The sequence below is a fragment of the Panthera onca genome, chromosome B2 (assembly GCF_046562875.1).
Source record: "Panthera onca isolate mPanOnc1 chromosome B2, mPanOnc1 haplotype 2, whole genome shotgun sequence".
Classification (NCBI taxonomy): Eukaryota; Metazoa; Chordata; class Mammalia; order Carnivora; family Felidae; genus Panthera; species Panthera onca.
Window position 1 is genome coordinate 54,381,897 of NC_138343.1, and position 13,019 is coordinate 54,394,915.

A 13,019-nucleotide genomic window follows, 5' to 3' on the forward strand; every position below is an offset into this window, starting at 1 on the left:
AACCATTGAAATAAAATTCTAGGTATATTTAGGTGAAATGAATTATGATCATAGGAGTTCAGTCTTGAACTGTTGACTGTCCTAGCAGTCAGTAAATAATTCCCAAACTGGGCATAGTGTGGTTATGAGTTTGTAGGAAGGCTATCCAACAAAGCATATAAATGGTGTCTAACCCTTGGTCTCCTTATCTGTTGAATAGTCGTGACACAATTGTATAAGTAACCAATTAATAATAAAAGAAAACATTTGTATGTATTAAGGAGATGTACAAGAAAACATTAAATGTTCTTCTTTCCATAAATGTCTGGCTATTCTTATGTTGCATTAGTTTGAAGTGAAGTAGGGTTCTTTAAGGTTTTATTACTATACTTCTTTTGTCTTTTAGGCATTGTCACCCAAACCAAAAAAAGCAAGAAAGGAGATTGCATTCTTTATTGAAAGATATTTTTGCTGGATGTAGAATTTTAGGTTGGCAGGTACTTTTTTTTTTTTAAGATTTTATGTTTAAGTAATCTCTACACCCAATATGGGGCTCAAACTTAAAACTCCAAAATCAAGAGTCTAATGCTCTACTGACAGCCAGCCAGGCCTCCCTTACGTTTTTTTATTTATTTTATTTATTTTATTTATTTTTAAAGAGATTTTTAGACAGGTACTTTCTTTTAACACATTTAAGATACATAATTCTCCTGTGTTTTGGCTCCCATTTTTGCTATTGAGAAGTCAACTGATAGTCTAACTGTAGCTCCTTTGAGGGTAAGATAGCCACTGTGCTATTGTGATGGCCCCCATGTCAGGATATAGATCGATATGGGGGTCGAGATTGCTATGAGGACTGAAGCAATAGAGACTATGATAACAGGATAGGCAGTAGTAGGAGAGCATTTGGTAGTGGGTATTGTAGGGATGATTACTATAGAGGAGGCTGGGACTGCTATGAAGACCGGTATGACACATGAGATGATGGGTCATGGAGCTCCAGAGATGTTTACTCTTGGGATAATCATAAGCATGATGGTAGAGTTTCCCTACCCCACCCCCAAGACCCAAACTGAATCTAAATCCTCGTAGTACTCCTAACGAAGAAGATTCCTCTGCTAGCAGAGGTTCTGGTTCAGTGAGCAGCCTCTGTCTTTGGAGGGTCAAAGCTTGTTAACACAGCAGCTAGAGACCAAGAAGTAGAATAGCAGCTACGGAAGGAATGGGAGAAACTACGACACCAGCTGCATGAGCCAAAACTAGAACAACAGCCTCAGGAGAGACACGCAAGCTGGCGAAGTGAAGAAACTCAAGAACAGAACAGTCCAGGACAGGAATTGAGTCATCACAGACTGGGACCTCAGCCCCATCTGGCAGAAATGCACGAAGGAGAGTGAAAGTTTCTAGAAAGTGAAACACTCAATAAAGAGGAAGACTGTCACTCTCCAACTTCTAAGCCTCCCAAACCTGAACAGCCTTTAAAAGTAATGCCAGCCCCTCCACCAAAGGAGAATGCTCAAATGAAGCCAAGTTCTAACCCTCCTGCTCCATCTTAGACCTCAGATACAGAGCAGCAATCCCCTACCAGTGGGGGGAAAATAGTTCAGGCTTAACCATCTGGGGAAGGACCAGCAAGGAAAGATGAAAATAAAGTAAATGAGGTGAGTGTCCCAAAGGGCCAAAGTGGGAACTCCAGCCGTTGTCCGGAAGATGGAGGGAACAAAGACCACCTAAAGGAGACAGATAGGAAAGATGGCAAAAAGGATCAAGACTCCCAATCTGCACCTGAGTCAAAGAAACCTAAAGAAAATCCAACTTCCAAGTTGGGTTCGGCAAGCAAGTATTCTGCTTGATTTGTTGGTGAAGATGGGAATGAGGGAGAAGATTATACTGAATGGACCTCTGCATCTTGTGCTTTCCTTCTAGTCTCACTAGGAACATTCGAGAGCAAATCAAACCTCTATCCAGACAGGACTGTAAAACCCACCATCTCCTGGAGACCTTTCTTTAAAAACAGAAATAAAATGAAATTCTTTTGCATGCTGCTGCAGCCTTTACAGTATTGAATTAACTGGAGAATCGCCAGTGTAGTCAGAGAAAGAGACGTACAGCTTTGAAGGGAAAAGTTGTACAGTTTTACGACATAGGCAGTTGGCCTGTGTGATTAGTGCCTGGGGGTCTCCACTCAGCAAAATGGCAAGTGATAGTGATGCTGTGTTTGGATCTGGTTGGGCACTTGGGCAGGTATAAGGAAGAGTGTGAGATTTCTACCTTTTCATTCTTATCCTATTGTGGCATATATGAATTCTCAAACATTATCTGAATAAATTTTCCATCCTTGGAAAAGTAGGTTTAGTCTCTGAAGTTGTTTTAGTCTCTAGGAGGCTGCTAGCCCCTCCTCTTATTTAATTCTGAGTTACTGGGGCCAGCATAAGGGGAATTTCTTCATTTTTATACCTCTTCACCTCCAGGGGAATAGTTAAGGAGTGAATCTATTGGCCACTAAAGAATAAGAATAGGATTGCTTGGTGACCAAAATAAGTGAGAAAATTGTGGTTTGAAAGGAAGCTGTGGCGAGGCAACAAATTACTTTGTACCATTAATAGGGGGAAATGGTATGACCTCCAGTAAACACTGGAGCAGGAAGCACTTAGGGGTTGTGGGAATTCCCAACTCTTTTATATATCCTGCTTTTGCCTTTTCTTAAACAGTGAGTGTCCTTTCTGAAAGTTCTGAAACCCTGAACTGTTGAAATCTTGAAGCTTTAAAAATTTAGGCTCTTGTCCTGGTCTTAGTTCCTCATGCTACTTTTTTTTTTCATTCATCTAAATTTTATTTTTTATTTTATTTTTAACGAAATTTATTGTCAAATTGGTTTCCATATAACACCCAGTGCTCATCCCAACAGGTGTCCTACTCAGTGCCCATCACCCACTATTCCCTCCCCTCACCTCCCATCAACCCTCAGTTTGTTCTCAGTATTTAAGAGTCTCTTATGGTTTGCCTCCTTCCAGCTGTCTGTAACATTTCCCCCCCCCCCCCCCCCCCCCCCCCCCCGCCCCGGTCTTCTGTTGAGTTTCTCAGGATCCACATACGAGTGAAAACATATGGTATCTGTCTTCCTCTGCCCGACTTATTTCACTTAGCATAACACTCTCCAGTTCCATCCACGTTGCTACCAATGGCCAGACTTCATTCTTAATCATTGCCAAGTAGTATTCCATTGTATATGTAAACCACATCTTCTTTATTTGTCAGTTGATGGACATTTAGCCTCTTTCCATAATTTGGCTGTGTTGAAAGTGCTGCTATAAACATTGGGGTACAAGTGCCCCTATGCATCAGCACTCCTGTATCCCTTGAGGAAATTCCTAGCAGTGCTATTGCTGGGTCATAGGGTAGATCTATTTTTAGTTTTTTGAGGAACTTCGACACTTTTTCAGAGTGGCTGTACCAGTTTGCATTCCCACCAGCAGTGCAAGAGGGTTCCTGTTTCTCCATATCCTCGCCAGCATCTATAGTCTTCTGATTTGTTCATTTTAGCCACTCTGACTGCCATGAGATGGTATCTCAGTGTGGTTTTGATTTGTATTTCCCTGATGAGGAGTGACGTTAAGCATCTTTTCATGTGCCTGTTGGCCACATGGATGTCTTCTTTAGAAAAGTGTCTATTCATGTCTTCTGCCCATTTCGTCACTGGATTATTTGTTTTTCGGGTGTGAAGTTTGGTGAGTTCTTTATGGATTTTGGATACTAGCCCTTTATCTGATAGGTCATTTGCAAATATCTTTTCCCATTCATTTGGTTGCCATTTAGTTTTGTTGATTGTTTCCTTTTTTATCTCTGAGGTCAGAGAGGTTTTTTCCTATTTTCTCCTCTAGAGTTTGATGGTTTCCTGTCTCACATTCAGGTCCTTCATCCATTTTGAGTTTATTTTTGTGAATGGTGTAAGAAAGTGGTCTAGTTTCGTTCTTTTGCGTGTTGCTGTCCAGTTCTCCCAGCACCATTTGTTAAAGAGACTGTCGTTTTTCAATTGGATATTCTTTCCTGCTTTGTCAAAGATTAGTTGGCCATACTTTTGTGGGTCCAATTCTGGAGTCTCTATACTATTCCATTGGTCTATGTGTCTGTTTTTGTGCCAATACCATGCTGTCTTGATGATTACAGTTTTGTAGTAGAGGCTAAAGTCTGAGATTGTGATTCCTCCCGCTTTGGTTTTCTTCTTCACTATTACTTTGGCTATTTGTGGTCTTTTGTGGGTCCATACAAATTTTAGGATTGCTTATTCTAACTTTGAGAAGAATGCTGGTGCAATTTTGATTGGGATTGCATTGAATGTGTAGGTAGCTTTGGGTAGTATTGACATTTTAACAATATTTATTATTCTAATCCATGAGCACGGAATGTTTTTTTTCCATTTCTTTGTATCTTCTTCAATTTCCTTCATAAGCTTCCTGGTCTTTCTGTGGTTTTCAGCATACAGATCTTTTACATCTTTGGTTAGGTTTATTCCTAGGTATTTTATGCTTCTTGGTGCAATTGTGAACGGGATCAGTTTCGTTATTTGTGTTTCTGTTGCTTCATTATTAGTGTATAAGAATGCAACTGATTTCTGTACATTGATTTTGTATCCTGCAACTTTGCTGAATTCATATATCAGTTCTAGCAGACTTGTGGTGGAGTCTGTCAAGTTTTCCATGTATAGTATCATGTCGTCTGCATAAAGTGAAAGCTGGACTTCATCTTTGCCAATTTTGATGCCTTTGATTTCCTTTTGTTGTCTGATTGCTGATGCTAGCACTTCCAACAAACACTATGTTAACAGCGGTGAGAGTGGACATCCCTGTCGTGTTCCTGATCTCAGGGGGAAAGCTCTCAGTTTTTCCCCATTGAGGATGATATTAGCTGTGGGCTTTTCATAAATGGCTTTTATGACGTTTAAGTATGTTCCTTCCATCCCAACTTTCTCAAGGGTTTTTATTAAGGATGCTGAATTTTGTCAAATGCTTTTTCTGCATCGACTGACAGGATCATATGGTTCTTATCTTTTCTCTTATTAATGTGATGTATCATGTTGATTGATTTGCGAATATTGAACCAGCCCTGCAGCCCAGGAATGAATCCTACTTGATCGTGCTGTTGATTGATTTGCTAGTTATCTTGTTGAGAATTTTTGCATCCATATTCATCAGGTATCTTGGCCTGTAGTTCTCTTTTTTTTGTTGGGTCTCTGTCTGGTTTGGGAATCAAAGTAATACTGGCTTCATAGAATGAGTCTGGAAGTTTTCCTTCCCTTTCTATTTTTTAGAACAGCTTGGGAAGGATAGGTATTATCTCTGCTTTAAATGTCTGGTAGAATTCCCCTGGGAAACCATCTGGTCATGGACTCTTCTTTGTTGGGAGATTTTTGATAACTGATTCAATTTTTTCACTGGTTATGGGTCGGTTCAAATTTTCTATTTCTTCCTATTTGAGTTTTGGAAGTGTGTGGGTGCTTAGGAATTTGTCCATTTCTTCCTGGTTGTCCAATTTGTTGGCATATAATTTTTCACAGTATTCCCTGATAATTGCTTGTATTTCTGAGGGATTGGTTGTAATAATTCCTTTTTCATTCATGATTTTATCTATTTGGGTCATCTCCCTTTTCTTTTTGAGAAGCCTGGCTAGAGGTTTCTCAGTTTTATTTATGTTTTCAAAAAACCAACTCTTGGTTTCATTGATCTGCTCTACTGTTTGTTTAGATTCTATATTGTTTATTTCTGCTCTGATCTTTATTATTTCTCTTCTTCTGCTGGGTTTGGGGTGTCTTTGTGTTCTGCTTCTATTTCCTTTAGGTGTGCTGTTAGATTTTGTATTTGGGATTTTTCTTGTTTCTTGAGATAGGCCTGGATTGCAATGTATTTTCCTCTCAGGACTGCCTTCGCTGCGTCCCAAAGCTTTTGGATTGTTGTATTTTCATTTTCGTTTGTTTCCATATATTTTTTAATTTCTTCTCTAATTGCCTGGTTGACCCACTCATTCTTTAGTAGGGTGTTCTTTAACCTCCATGCTTTTGGAGGTTTTCCAGACTTTTTCCTGTGGTTGATTTCAAGTTTCATAGCATTGTGGTCTGAAAGTGTGCATGGTATGATTTCAATTCTTGTATACTTATGAAGGGCTGTTTTGTGACCCAGTATGTGATCTATCTTGGAGAATGTTCCATGTGCACTCGAGAAGGAAGTATATTCTGTTGCTTTGGGATGCAGAGTTCTAAATATATCTGTCAGGTCCATCTGATCCAATGTATCATTCAGGGCCCTTGTTTCTTTATTGACCATGTGTCTAGATGATCTATCCATTGTTGTGAGTGGGGTATTAAAGTCCCCTGCAATTACCACATTCTTATCAATAAGGTTGCTTATGTTTGTGAGTAATTGTTTTATATATTTGGGGGCTTCTGTATTTGGTGTGTAGACATTTGTAATTGTTAGCTCTTCCTGATAGATAGACCCTGTAATTATCATATAACGCCCTTCTTCATCTCTTGTTACAGCCTTTAATTTAAAGTCTAGTTTGTCTGATATAAATATCACTACTCCAGCTTTCTTTTGACTTCCAGTAGCATGATAGATAGTTCTCCATCCCCTCACTTTCAATCTGAAGGTATCTTCAGGTCTAAAAAGAGTTTCTTGTAGACAGCAAATAGATGGGTCTTGTTTTTTTTTATCCATTCTGATACCCTATGTCTTTGGGTTGGAGCATTTAGTCCATTTACATTCAGTATTATTATTGAGAGATACGGGTTTAGAGTCATTGTAATGTCTGTTACAGTTTCATGCTTGTAGTGGTGTCTCTGGTACTTTGTGGTCCTTGCAACATTTCACTCACAGAGTCCCCCTTAGGATCTGTTGTAGGGCTGGTTTAGTGGTGATGAATTCCTTCAGTTTTTGTTTATCTCTTCTTCTATTCTGAATGACAGACTTGCTGGGTAAAGGATTCTTGGCTGCATAATTTTTCTGTTCATTACATTGAAGAGAAATGACACGAGTGGGGTGGGGGGAGAAAAAGTAAACATTGATTAGGCAGAGAAACTAAAAGGCTTAATCCAGAGAGCGAGAGAAAGGAAAATAAAGAAGGAGGCGGGGAAAACGAAACGAAGATACTCTTACCCAGACAGAGAAACTATATGGCTTGATTATTCCAGAGAGAGAAAGGAGTGTAAAGATGGAGGTGTAGAACATGTATCAAGACAATGGATTCAATATGCCTGTTTAGACAGACCAATAACCAGAGTAACTGGCCTAGGGGAGGGAAGAGATAAGGAGGAGAAAAGGGGGGAGGGAGAGTATATCTATTTATGCAGAATTGACCTAGAGTTAATCCAGGCAATGCTGCATCGCTTGTCTGCAGGAGCTGTCTGCCGGGTCTGTGCCACTCTGGTGGATATGCAGTTACCCAGTGCAAAAGTGTGTGGTTTGGTGTTTTCTGGAACGACCTCCACTATGGGCCCCGGGAGTGATCCCTGAGGCCCTGCCTTGGTGGTTGGGTGGTGGGGGTGCGGTGGGAATGGTGATTTCCCAGTCTTTCCTCCATGGAGCTGGACCCAGTGGACTCAGTTGGAGTCGTCCTCACTGTGCCACGGGTGCAGACGGGGTGGACCCTTCTCTCTCCGCCAATTCCCCTGACCCTGCGCTTGGCTAGGATTCAAAGTCCCGCTCCGTGTGCTCTGGCACTGGGGAAGCGCCTCTCCATGCCACGGGATATGTGGTCCTGGCTGGCTTTGTGCTGCCGTATTTCAGGGAGGACAGCCTTCTAGTGTGGACTGAGAGCTGCTGCCCTAGCCACCTCGAGCCCCTGGGGTGGCGGATGCAGGCAGGCTTTGTCTTTTCCCACAGTACTTCAGGGAAAGAGGAGGCTTTTCCTCTTGCAGACTGAGCCCTCGGCCCTGCCACTGCGCCCGGGAGTGGCAGACGCAGGCAGGTTCCGTGCTATTGCACAGCCCTCCAGGGAGGGAATCCCTTTCTCCAGCTGCGGACTGAGCCCCTGACCTACCACTGCACCCAAGGCTGGCTCCTCTCCTCCCCAAGTGCGCAAACAGGGAGCCGGCTCCAGTCCGAAGAAAGCCCCGCAGTTAGAGATCAGATCCCTCTCAGTCTCACTCTGAGATCTTTCTCCTGTCCACCTATGGTCCTGCACTTCCCTAGCCGCTCTTTCTCTGCCCTTTGTCTCTCCGCAGAAGGGGGTTCCTCCCCTCCATGCCCGCGAGGCCTTTTTTTTTTTTTTTATCTCCCCCAGTTCGCAGTTACCCACTCATCTTTTTTCCAGCTTTCCCATTTTCTTCGTAGTAGATTCAGTCTCTTTTCCTCCCAGGCTTTGGTGTTCAAAGTCCTTTGGCTTCTACACTTAAGTATGGATTCCCCCTACTTCTCAGCCATGTTGGCTGAAATATCTCCCTCATACTACTCTTTACTGTTACCTACCACAAAGCAGCCTCTGTCTGTTCGTTCGTTCTTTCTTTCTTTCTTTCTTTCTTTTTTTTTCTTTCTTTTTTTCTTTCTTTCTTTCTTTCTATCTATCTATCTATCTATCTATCTATCTATCTATCTATCTATCTAGATATGAGAGAGCATGAGAGGGGAAGAGGCTGAGAGAGAGGGAAAGAGAGAATCCCAAGCAGGCTCCACACTGTCAGCACCGAGCCTGATGGGGGGCTTGATTTCACAAACTGTGAGATAATGACCTGAGCTGAAATGAAGAGTTGGACTCTTAACTGATTGAGCCATCCAGGCACCTTGAGGAGCTTCTGTTTAAATCACATATCTGATCTGGGCATTCTCTGTCAGCCCCAGGGAGCAGAAGCAAATGAGGAATCACTGTTTCTCTCAAGCAAATCTTGGTGTTTTCATGTCTTTTGACTCTCATTCCTTCCCTCTGTTTCGACCCCTTTTATACCTTGAAAACTCTAGAATTGATGGTCTTAGGTGGTGAGTGAGGGTGGATAAAGAGGGACAGTTACAATGCGAGCCATTCTTGGGATGCCTGGGTAGCTGAGTCGGTTGAGCATCCTGTTCCTGATTTCAGCTCAGGTCATGATCCCAGGGTCACGGGATTGGAACTGGTTCTGCACTGAGCATGGGAGCCTGTTTGAAATTCTCTGTCTCCCTCCCTCTGCCCCTCTCCCCTGCTTGCGCTCTCTCTCTCTCTCTCTCTCTCTCTCTGTCTCTCTCTCTGTCTCTCTCTCTAAATTAAAAAAAATAAGTAAATAAAAAATTTTGTGAGCCATTTTTACGACCATGATTGGGTCTTTTGTTTATGTTTTTACAAGATTTCTTCTTGCTACTGAAATCCTACACCAATGTTTGGATTTATAATGGGGCCTCAACCTGTGTGTGTGTGTGTGTGTGTGTGTGTGTGTGTGTGTGTGTGTGTGTTTTAGCTTTTTTTTAATTCTTATTTTAAGCTTTTTAAAGCTTTTTTTTTTTTTTAACTTTAGAGAATAAATGATAATGGAGGGAACAGTTTAACAAGGTGTTGGTTTCTCCTGCAACACAGTAGCTTAGGTTGCCTGCTTTTATGTGCACCTTTGTATTGTCAGCCCAGTAGATGTATCCTTATGGGTGATAGTGGTACCAGCAGAGAAGTGACACCTTGGTCTCTTATTTGCAAGCCCTTCTTTCATCAGTCCTAGGTTAGACCCTGTGTGGCCATGTAGACATGTTGGTTTATGAATGCTGCAGTGGTGGGAATAATGAATCGTGTACTAGTGACTTACCTTTAAATAATTGGCTTGGATTGGCCAGTAGCCAGGAAGTGAGTTTTAGACAGAGATACCCAAGGCTGAAAGGGATTAAAACAGTTTTTTATTTCTTTATTTTTTAAAGTTAAAAAATGCTTTTTATTTATTTTTGAGAGAGAGAAAGAGACAGAAAGTGGGGAAGGGGCAGAGAGAGAGGAGGACAGAGGATCTGAAGCAGGCTCTGCACTGACAGCAACAATCCCGATTTGGGGCTTGAACTCATGAACCATGAGATCATAACCTAAGCCCAAGTAGACGCTCAACTGACTGAGCCATCCAGGTGCCTCTGAAAGGCTTTTTTTTTTCTCTTAAAAAAAACTTTTGCTGTAGATGATAAAAAGGTAGGGCCTTCTTTAGGTCTGTTCCTTCCAAATAGTTACATCCAATAAAAGCTGTTTTTTTTCCTACTCCCCTCTCCTATTCTCCTGTTAAAACAGAAACAAGCATTATGTCCTTCCTGCTCCTTAATAGTTATAAAATCTATACTAATTATCTTCTATGAAAATGATTTATAATCTGTAGATTTAATGCATGAGAGATTGTCTTGAAATGTAAAATCCCATGCTTTGAGTTGTGGGGTTTTTTTGGTTCATTTTCTCCAAATCCAATCTTTGAAGTTAAAAAAAAAAAAAAAAAAAAAAAAGCCATACTGCTAGTTGTCTCCTTTTAAAATACTTTGGTTCCCAGGGAGCCTGGGTGGCTCAGTTGGTTAGGTGTCCGATTCTTGGTTTCTGCTCAGGTCACGATTTCACAGTTTCATGAGTTTGAGCCCCTCATTGGGCACTGTGCTGATAACTCGGAGCCTGCTGTGGATTCTCTTTCCCTGTCTCTCTGCCCCTCCCCACTGACACTGTCTCTGTCTCTCCCAAAAATAAAAAGATACTTTGGATCACTTCTCTTTTATTTTTAATGTTTATTTTTGAGAGAGAGTAGGGGAGGGGACAGAGGATCTGAAGTGGACTCTGTGCTGACAGCAGAGACTCGCTAACTGGGAGATCATGACTTGAGCCAAAGTTGGATGCTTAGCCTACTGAGCCACCCAGGAGCCCCAGCTTTTGCTTGATTTAAACATTCTGTTTGTCTCGTAGTGGGATTATTTAAACAATTTTTTTTTAAGTTTATTTTGAGAGAGAGAGAGAGAGAGAGAGATTGAGAAGACGAACAAGCCGGGGAGGGGCAGAGAGAAGGAGAGACAGAATCCCAAGCAGGTTCCACACTATCAGCACAGAGCTGGATGCGAACTCACGAACTGTGAGGTGATGACCTGAGCTGAGATCAAGAGTCTGATGCTTAACTGCACCAGTTGGGCACCCCACAGTGGGATTCTTTTTATATGTTGTCTTGAGTTTCATGAGGCTTCTTGAATCTGTACATTGGTTGTCTTGTCCTAATTCTTTCTCCCCTCCTGGAATTCCAAATGTATTTTAGATCTTTTTAGTCCTTCACATCTTATTCTCAAATTTGTGTTTTCCTTTTTTATTCTTTATCTGTTGATTTATGGTTTGTTCCTCTTGAACCATTTCCCAGTTTTTTTTTCCTGTCTTCTGTTTTGTCAGTTCTGCTACCATTGGGTTTTAAATTTTGTCTACTGTAATTTCTAGAAGTTCTGTTTGGTTCTGTTAGAGATCTGCTATGTTATGGATTTTTGTTCTTTGCACTCAGTTTATCTACAGTTGTTTGAGCAAACAGTCTTGGAGGTGGGTTCTGTAATTAGGTTCCTGGGATGGATCATGTTGTCGCGTCTTTTCCACTTTAATGAGTGTGCTTGCTTTCACTCTGACCATTTCTAACTCCTGTAGTAAGCAAGGCTAAGTATCAGACCTTGTGGACATTCAGGCCCTCACAGACATTTTGCTCTTCTTCCATTGCATCCTGGAAGCCAGGCTTTTTTCCTCTTGTGAGTGGCTGCTGCTTTCAGATTTAATTGTTAGCAGAGTCAACTTCTTTTATAAGGTCATGCTATGGTTAAATAATACAGTTAATATATAAGGTAGCATCTTTTATTTGTTTTATCTCTTGGCACTGTGCCTGGCTCACAGAAGAGGCTGAAGAAATGTTTGTGGGATAGGATAGAATGTGTATCTGATGCATCCTGGCAGGTTATAAGGTTCTGGTCCTGTCATGCCCAGCTTAGAAATTACTGCTGTTTTGATTTACTTAGGAGACTTTTAAGAACTCTTGTATAAATTACCCAGTTGTTTGGAGGAAAAAAAAAAGGTTTGTTTTCTTGTAGAAGAGAAGAAATGGGCTTAAGTATAAGTAATTAATCTTTTCTCTCTAGTATAAATTTTAGTATATTCAAATGTGCCTATGCCATCCAAAAAAAAAAAAAAAAAAACCAGTAATAAAGTAACCAGACGATTGATTTTTCCATTGATCAGCTTGGCAGAATTACTGAGACATCAACATACTAATTAGAATCTCAGGATATTAAACTATTGTTTGTTTTCTAACTGAATGTTTTGAATGATTATAAATGGCAAAGAATTTGTAAGTGATATACTATGCTATCAATTTTAGTTAATTAACACAGCAGCACAGTGATAATTATTTCCTTTTTTATTTGCTGTTTTTCCTCTTTCCTAAAAACTTACTAATTATTAGCGATTTATTTTTCATTTTTTCCTATTATATGGCTCTCTTTTGTACATTTAAATGTAGAAAATGTATTTTAAGAATTGGATTATAGGGTCTCCTGGCTGGCTCAGTCGGAAGAGTGTGTGACTCTTGATTTTGGGGTCTTGAGTTCGAGCCTCACATTGGCTGTAGAGATTCATAAAAAATAATGTATTAAAAAAAGAATTGGATTGTAAATAGAAAAAAATGTTTTAAACTATTATTTTAGGTTGAGAATGTTCTGGTTATTTATTACTATGTAACAACTTAAGCCCAAATCTAAGTAACAATTCTAAAATCTGATATCAAAACTGAAAACTAAAACCAAATCTTAAAACTTAAACCATATCTCACAATTCTGATTGTGAGGGATTCATACTGGGCTCTCAACAGGGTGATTTTCCTGCTCCCCATGGTCTCATTTGAGGTTACTCGGTTGGCAGATAGTCTGGTGTAGGATGTCCAAGATGGCTTCACTTACATGCCCAGTACTGAGGTGAGAACTTCTAGTATGCTGAACTCTGCTGGGATCCTCTCCATGTGATCCTGAAAGCGGGGAGGTTAGACTGCTTTGGTGACCTAGGGCAGAAGCTGTCAGTCTTCTCAAGATCAGGCGTGAGAGACTGGCATCACTTGTGCCGTACTGTGT

The 13,019-nt window shown here is 40.8% G+C and overlaps 1 protein-coding gene and 1 pseudogene across 2 annotated transcripts in view; both read left to right on the forward strand.

Moving 5' to 3' along the window:
* PRIM2 (DNA primase subunit 2) overlaps window positions 1–13,019 on the forward strand; it is a 349,495-nt gene that overhangs the window by 37,738 nt on the left and 298,738 nt on the right. The window lies entirely within an intron of this gene.
* LOC132666526 (eukaryotic translation initiation factor 4B pseudogene) lies at window positions 792–2,080 on the forward strand (annotated as a pseudogene).